Source organism: Silene latifolia, chromosome X, assembly GCF_048544455.1.
Source record: "Silene latifolia isolate original U9 population chromosome X, ASM4854445v1, whole genome shotgun sequence".
Classification (NCBI taxonomy): Eukaryota; Viridiplantae; Streptophyta; class Magnoliopsida; order Caryophyllales; family Caryophyllaceae; genus Silene; species Silene latifolia.
The window spans coordinates 313,823,296-313,832,220 of record NC_133537.1 but is presented as its reverse complement, the minus strand read 5'-3'; the positions used below and the strand labels follow the sequence as shown (position 1 = coordinate 313,832,220).

Genomic DNA, 8,925 nt, shown 5'->3' with positions numbered 1-8,925 from the left:
TTAGCAGTCATGGTCGTTCCTTGAACCTAAATACAGTTGATAACTTGATTAAAAGTTACTAATGTTTTCGCCATTAGAATAATCATGCACATGTCCAATGGTGAATCATATGCATAAGAGCATGATGAATCATTGATAAGCCATAATAGAAACGTCATGAATTCTCGAGGAGAATCCGATGAGCGATTTCAGTGTTTGACAGAATACTCTGTTATGTGTCAAGAGGTTGCACATATTAATGAAAATCCGAACACATGTAAGGATTTATGAGAACCCTAAGCCTTTCAAGCAAAAAGGAGAAATAAGAAGTTTGGAAAGATACTTAGTTGAATAAGAAGTTACTCAAAACTAATCTTTCCTAATATGCTAGGACTTGTGAGAAGTGCTAGGCTAATCATCTTGACAAATTGTTGCAAGAGTCTAAAAAACATATACCTAAGTGCATTGTATGTGGATGGAGCACTTGATCAGTACAAGTTATATCATTCATCAAAAATTTGTTCGTTATGTGATAATCGATAAGGAAGTTCTTTCAAGATAAAGAAACCAAAACCAAGGTCGGGAACCTTGATGTGTACTTGGTAAGGTTCATGCTATGAGTGATAACATGAATGTAAAGGATAATACGATTAAGAAGTTTGAACACATGGACACGTAACATGTTAAACTTCTATTGCAATCAACAAGTGTTTACACACTTGCGATATGCATCACAAGGTTGTAATATTGTATTGACTACCCGAGTGTGATGTTGACTTTTGTCGTTTGAGTTATTATTAACTCACCTTATACATTGTTATATCCAAACGGGTTGTAGAGACAATTGAACCCCGTTAAAGTGAACATGGATTAATATTGTATTTGCCCATAGTTACTTACATGAGGTGACGTCTCGAAGTGACTAGAGTGTGATGCGATTGATGGCAAGTTCAAGTGCCATAGAGTCATGTGATATGACTAGTCGATCACATTGCGCGGTGATGGTTAGGAACTTTTTGTCGGGCCTAATGACCGCTTATAGAGTTCTGGCAAAATTTATATAGCCTGGTCGTGGCGAGAGCTGCTATAGTATTCTAATGAGTCGATTCTTTTGACTAAAGACTATTTGCCTAAGATGGCACAGTTTCGATTAACTTTGATTTGTGTTACTACGACCTTCGTAAATGGGGTCAAATTGGCATATTTTGGGTTATGATGGTCGTGGCTAGTCGAAGGGAATGAGTGCGATAGGAATTGTCCACCCCTAGTCAGGGTTATAACAATATCTCAGGGCCACTCGAGGAGTAATGAACTGGAAATGCGTGGCCACGCTCGGAATGTATCCATGGTGGATAAATACGGTCAATCAGTTATTCTCCAGATCGAGGAAACCACTCTTGATATGATCACTTGCAAGTACGACCTGAAAGACACCTTGCATTGAGTGGGAGATAGTAATAGGACAAGAGAATTGGTGGTGGCACACTTGTCGAGGACAAGTGGGAGATTGTTGGAATATGTGTCCTCCGACAATAATGCGATCACAACTGTTGATCATGATGATCACATGTTTAAGTCTCATTATAAAGAATACAATTGGGAAGTAATATTTTTACTATCAACTGGTCCACACATATCGGTAATGATTGGCTGACTAGAGTTTGACATTACTGTCGTGCGACGGTGGTGATCAGTTGATCCCCTAGGTCATACCTATAGGGCAACACTCTTAATTGATCATTTAATTGATCGTATAACGTTACGAGTCAATTAAATTATTTAAAGTTGACGGAAGATTTTGGAAGTATTATTTACGTATCTCATTGAAATTTGATTAAATAAGATACGGTCTGAGTAACCGAATTGTTTCATTACTCAGATGAAATTATTGTTTAAGGAAACAATTGAAATGAATGAATTATTATAAATACATATTATTGTGATTTATAATTGGTAAAATATTTTGGTAATAGTAATTGCGAATTACTAAGTCGATTTTTGTATATGACGTATTTTTATTAATACGTTGATTTTTAATATGTTAAAAATACATAACAATTTTATGTAACATATGACATGTGACATAAGACAAATTGACATTTTGACAAAGATAATATAGAGTCCATATTATCTAAGTGGACCGAAATTAAGGGAGAATTAGGATAATATTATGTTCATTATTTGAGTGGTAAACATGATGATTACCCTAATTAACTAGGCATGCAAACCTAGTGTCCATTGTGAAGAGCAACTAGAGCATGCATTGGCTCCCTCCACTACCCTATTCCACCCGGTTTTTGGAGAGGAAAAACCACTTTGGTTTTTCCTCTTATTTTACCTAATATACACCAAAATGCAATTGTTGTAATATTCATTCACTCATCAAAATATTTTAGAGAGATAAAATATTTCTCCTTCCTCCCTCTTCTTCTCCTAACCGGTTTTGGGGATAAAAACCAAATATTTTTGGGTCAATTTTTCTACAAAATTAATATTGTACTAGTATTCATAATATTAATTTTAATTAAGAGTGTGCGTTGGGTATTATACTTTGGGAGAGATCCTATACTTGGATCTTAGTTCTTCCATTAAGGAAAGCACAAGAACAAGAGAGAAGGACATCTCTCTTGTGCCCTTATAAACCGAAATTCCAATGTAAGGATGCATATTTCTTCTTTTAAATAGTTTATAGTTTGCATGCATAAGATCACCAATTAATTTTATGACAAATTAACATAAAACATATTTGAATATGTTAGTATATAGATCTACTTTTCTTTCATATACAACATCACAATCAACACAAACCACATTATGTGACTAATACTGAGTAGGGAAACCCTACTTGGAATGCAACACAAGCAGACGGTCTCAACAGCTGTATCAAAACCTCTCCTCTACGAATCCTCTTCCTAACATACAATCATATAATTACTAACAATCACAATAAACCATCAAAATCCCCAATCCCCCAAATTAGGGTTTAAACAAAGTTAATTAAATGCTATAAAGTTGGTATGTAGATCTTACCCTCGACGCAAGGATCACAAGGATACAAAGAACGACAAAATCCGACCTCTCAAGCTCCGAGATTTGTCAATAACACGGATTATGCGAAGAACGTAGTTTGAATCTCCTTTTTAAGGTTATTAGGTTTGTAAAAGTGTTTTATGAAGATGACGGTATGAATTATATACTAATCCATGTTATTAACAAAACCCGTCGAATTAATACCCGCTAACCGAGCTACTCGATCGAGTAACTGACGTACTCGATCGAGTGCCACTTACTCGATCGAGTACCTAGGCTACTCGATCGAGTGCCCTACAGACAGAATACTATTTCTAAAATCAAAACACCCTTACTCGACAGAGTAAGGCCCACTCGATAGAGTACCCAGAGACTCATAAAACCGTAGTATTACAACTTGTCCTGGTTTTGGCAGTGAGATTGTGGCGAGGAGAGTAATTAAGACCATTGACCTAATGGACTTGGTTGAGATTACCTCACTTAGCCAGATGTAAGTCCTCGGCATGTGTCTTGGTCATTAGTTAGTTGGAATGCATATGTACGGTTGTAGAGATTTTATTCATGTTAGACTGCATGCATGTTCTTATAGGTCGAGTTAAGTGAGTGTCTTTAGTTCTTTCTATCCCCTACTTATATACTCACCCTGTGCCTAATTTGTGTGATAAGCAACCCGTGAGAGTCCGATATATTTGAGTCTTGCAAGGTCGACGGTTCAGTAAGTTGAAACATTGATTTAACTCGTTTGCACTTACTTATTACCACTTCGTTAGTTGTTGCATTAAACTGGTCTGGGTAGATGATTTGTAGGTGATGAGTTGGTCCCGTTCCATTAGTGTCTTTAGTTGCATTCATAGTTTGCTTGTTGACAAGCAAATGTTTGGTTTGGGGAGATTTGATGTGTGTATTTTATATAAAGTTTTCACCTCATTTTTTACACGCATTTTTGTGTCATTTACGTGGCATCTAGCTACAAATGCCCCCGAATAGTCTACTTTGGTTTGTCTTGTGTCAATTGCAGGTACAGACCAGGAAGGAGCAAAATCGAGCCTGAACTTGTCCTATTCGCATGCATTTTGGAGAATAAGGAATCGGAGCCCGGAATCTTTCACTTACGGATATGTGAAGTAGCCTCGGAAGGTACCAAGGAGTCCACACGTGATAATATAGCTCGATCGACCAGTTTTCTGCATTATATGGTCGATCGAATGCTTAATCTACCAAGAATCACTCGATCGAGCTTTGCTGTTACTCGATCGAGATAGCTGTTACATGGAGTGTTCGATCGAACTCCATCTTCATTCGATCGAAAGGATTTTCAAGACTTGTCTTCGATCGAGTGGTTTCATTTCACTCGATCGAGAGACTTTGTGTTTTATGCGAGTTTTAGATTATTTTCGAGTTTGGGCTTTGTATTTTAGATATAAGTTATGACGGCAGTAGGGGACGCTCTCTCTCTTCTTCTCCCCTTTCCTTTGATACTTTCCTCTCTACTCTCTTAGACCTTGGTCTTGAAACCTAAATATAGATTTTCTATTGCTTGTAATCGATACTCTACTCTACTCTTGATCTATAATCAATTACTTGTTTTGTTTCCTATTCTTCCCTTTAATCTTTGTTGTTATTTCTCTCCTTCATACCCTTGTTATGTCGAATTTCTATGGTCTATGTATTGTCGTTGCTTGTTCTATGATTATGCGTAGCTAATTCTCCCTTGCTAAGACAAAGGGGAGTCATGGTTTTAAGGAAATTGTGAATTAAGTGATTAGGTTCGATGCAGAATTGATCTATGTTGTTAATCGTTACATATAACTGTTCTTGACAATTTGAGTCGACGCAAATAGGTAATAAATCACGGTACACTTTGACCTAGATCGGAAGATTGGAAAAGGTAAGACCTGTAGCGAACATTAGGATACTCTAGTGAGGGCGGAAGCTAAGCTAATAATATTTTAGGGTGAATTGAGACCGGAAGGAGATATTCATTGCCTTCTAGATTGAACTTGCATTGACCTGAGACCTTAGATTATATTTCTTGAGAATCATGGTGAACCGACTGTCTTAGCTGTTTTCTCCCTGCTTGTTTATTTTCAACTCTCTTTCTCTCTTTCTCTCCTTTGACCTTAATATATTAGAACAAACAATTAAAACCCCCCAAGATTTGATTACCTTGACAGACCTAGTTAAGCTAACATTTTACCATCTCCTTGGTGGAGATCGACCCTACTTACCAATGACTTCTGTTAGTAGTAATAGGTATTTTTTTGGTACTAAACGATGGTATCACCAGGATAAGACTTCTTTGATGTTAAAGCCTCCTTCATCCCAAGGAGAGCAACATATTTTCCAACTCTTCATATAGAGTTTCTGTTGGTCCATATTGGATTGCCAAAGGTAGTTCCTGCAGAATTTTCAATGAGCTTCCTTAGAGCTCATTAGTATTATTGTAGAGAATTTCGTTTGATAATCTCGACCTTTAGGAAATAACAAACCATTTTTTAGCATGATTATAATCCCGTATTTTAGGATATTTTCAAATCAGTCAGCATATTATATTCTGTAAAAGATATTCTAAACTTATATGAGTTGCTTTTGGCAATATTGTTAGAGTTAATTTCGGCGATATTTAAGTTAGTGTGAATTAGTTGCTAATCGTGATATTTTTGGAGATTTCAGTAGAATATATGATTTGATTAAATTATTAGTAATTATTAATGTAATTTTTACGTGAGTTAAAATAGTAATCAAAGCATATTCTCTAGATATTAAATAGTTATTAAAGGAACTAGTTTTCAACCCGTGCAAAATTGCACGGGTATGCTATTTTAAATATAGCTCTTAAATCATTTAACTAACATATGTGAATCATCAACGTGATTATTGAAATTTCTGTTGTTCAGTTGAATTTCAAACATTTTCCTTTTCGGGATGTTCAATTTGATTTTATACGTTTCTATATTGTTTACTTTTATACCACTTAAAATACCAGTATGCCCTCATACTTTCTCAATTCATACCAAGTGGAATATATTTACATTTGATCAAATTTCTATCATTTATTTACATACTTGTGAGAAGCACGTGAATATGATTGATGTATTATTAGTTTTTTTTATGAGATTTTATTATTCAATGATGATATTAATATATTTTGATTTCTTGGTTTGATAATGGTTTTATTCATGGGATTTTTTTTAAAACAAATGCATCTTGATATGAATGAACTCATGAAGGTTGATTTAATTTTCATGATTTTAGGTTTAATGTAAAACTACTAATAAGTACAATATAACTATATCATTGAATGTTGATTTGACACTGTAATATTATTTTGAGTGATGATTTTAATACTCGTAGTTAGTGTAACACCCCTGAATTTCGGCTAAATTAAAAATTACATTTACATTCAAAACTGGCCAAAATACAGGGATATTATAATCAATATATAAAGTCTCTCCATACAAATCCTGCTTTACACGAAATAATACATAGTCAAAAATTCTTTTGCAAAATCTTCAATAAAAATAATCTTGACTTCAAAACTCTTTTGAACCGCATCAGAAATTATCTGAAAAGAAAACTAGCTAGAAGACAGAGAGACCTACCCCCATATGACGGGTAGCCCAAAAGGGAGAAACACGTGAGTCAAGCTCGAGCAATTTAAATATTAAAACAAAAGTAAAGAAAAACGAGAATTCTTTAGTTTGGTATTTCCAATGATAAAATAAATGAACTAATTTTATCTCTACAAAATGATTTGGTCAAAGGACAATTCAAGTGCTAACAAGTAAGAAACTTTATTCCCTCGAGACTAAGAGGTTAACAAGAAATTACTGGCCATAGACTCAATTTGCACACCTCTATGTTAGGTCGGCGCCTTAATATAATATCTAATTGTATCTAATGGCTAATAATGGCTGGCTGAAGTAGGATTCACTCTACATCATATGATTACTAAAAGCATTTTTGTATGCCCAGCTCGCGCTGTGAGCCAAATTATAATCCTCGGCATTTTGTATGCTCGGCTCGCCACTGCGGGTTGTGAGCCAAACTATAATCCTCGGCATTTTGTATGCCCGGCTCGCCACTACGGGTTGTGAGCCAAACTATAATACTCTGAAAGCATTTTTGTATGCCTAGCTCGCCACTGCGGGTTGTTAGCTAAACTATAATCTTTTAGTCTTATAACTTTGAATTTTAGCAGATACGCTAAATAAATTGTCAAATTCGGAAACAAAGCACAATTGTCATACTACAAAGTAAATAGTATAATTACTTCAAAATAATATAACTCGAGTACTTACTACGTATAAATAAAAATAAACAGAGAGTATAATAAAAACGCTCCCAACTAGTCTCATAAGACAGACTTCATACCATTTACTCTCTTATCACAATACTCATTTATGCACCACCATAATTAAGCAATCTGATCTCACTACTCCAAACACAACTACTAGTATAAAACTCAAAGTAGCCAGATATTATATTTTTTACTATCACTATCGTCCTTAAGCCAAGCACAAGAAAGTGAGTGAACCGGCGGAATTAACCGCGAGATGATATTTCCATCTCAATATTGATTCCAACGAATATAAATGACTCAATTACTTGGTCACTCACGGACCGTAAAAGATAACTCGGTACTGTCAAATGTTCAAAAAAAAGTGCTAAACACTTGGAGAAAAACTCTGAGCTACTCACCCGCAAGCCAAGGTCAAAGATAAAGAGAACGAAAATCAAAATAAAATAATACGTCCAACCTCAATCCAAACATCAGAGGAACGACGCCAATTCTCAAACTTATTTACATAATCAATCACCACAATATCATGAACACGTACTCACTAAACGCCTGATAATCATATTCAAAGACTAGAGTCCATTGAAACCAAATAAATAATTACTCTATAAGCACATGCCATCACTTAACTCATCGGGTAACTATTGCCTTCTACCACTTATATTATTGTAGATATATAAACTACTTAACCAACCATACCATAGGATATTATACCAACCTAATCGGCAGGCTACTTCTACAAGATTCTTCCAAATTTAATTTACACCCCTTTCTCACAAAACATTAGACAATTAAAGATATAAAGCTTATAATTAATAAGTACTTATCTAACTATATAAGTAGCAAACGAACACTATGATTCAATTTCAGTACATACATCTAGGGACAACAATTAACACATAATCACACAACTCTGATCAATAATAAAAATATTAGAATCGGTAGAATCGTATTACCTTCCGATAAAAGGTCAATTCATGCGGCTGGCTCGAGGATAAAGTGACCATGAATTTGGGCAAATATAAATCAGGATGGTAAAGAAGAGGAATATCATTGCTCGTGTGATTGTGGCCATCTCTAATTTTGGCCAAATATTAGGAATTGATTGATAAACATAGCAACCAACTTTTGTAGCAAATGAGTAATTGGGTATTTGAAGAGGTTAATCCTTCTGAAGATAATCATGAAGACAACCAAGGGAGGGTTTTAATGATAAGTGTGATAAGAAAATAAAAGGGACCCTTCAAATAGTTAACCACCGTTTAAGTTCACAATTCACACTAATTTAATTTTTTTTTTGAAATTAAAGAATTAAAATATTTGGGTTATTACAATATTCCCACCTTAAAAAGAATTTCGTCCCCGAAGTTCCATTGGAAAAATAAATAAAATAAATTTGAAGATTTGTGTGGTATTACATCAAAAGCATATAAACCAAATTTCTATATAATCCTTTAAACAAGATCGATAACTCTGGTCTCAAATTTAGTTTTCCTCAAACCAAGACAAAATCCTTAGCTATCAACCTTGTCCTTAGCTATCAACCTTCCTTTAGTATGAGCATTAAATCAAATTAACCAAACATCTAAAAATTTAGCACTTTGATCAAAATATCC

General features: G+C 34.7%; 1 long non-coding RNA gene across 1 annotated transcript; it reads right to left on the bottom strand.

Annotated features, from left to right (window-relative positions):
- Nucleotides 1-6,394: 6,394 nt before the first annotated feature.
- On the bottom strand, nucleotides 6,395-8,712 carry LOC141617598 (uncharacterized). The gene is made up of 2 exons (XR_012531145.1): nucleotides 8,266-8,712; nucleotides 6,395-6,607 (listed from the first exon to the last, which is right to left on the bottom strand). It is a non-coding gene; the product is annotated as an uncharacterized LOC141617598 (long non-coding RNA).
- Nucleotides 8,713-8,925: the final 213 nt, after the last annotated feature.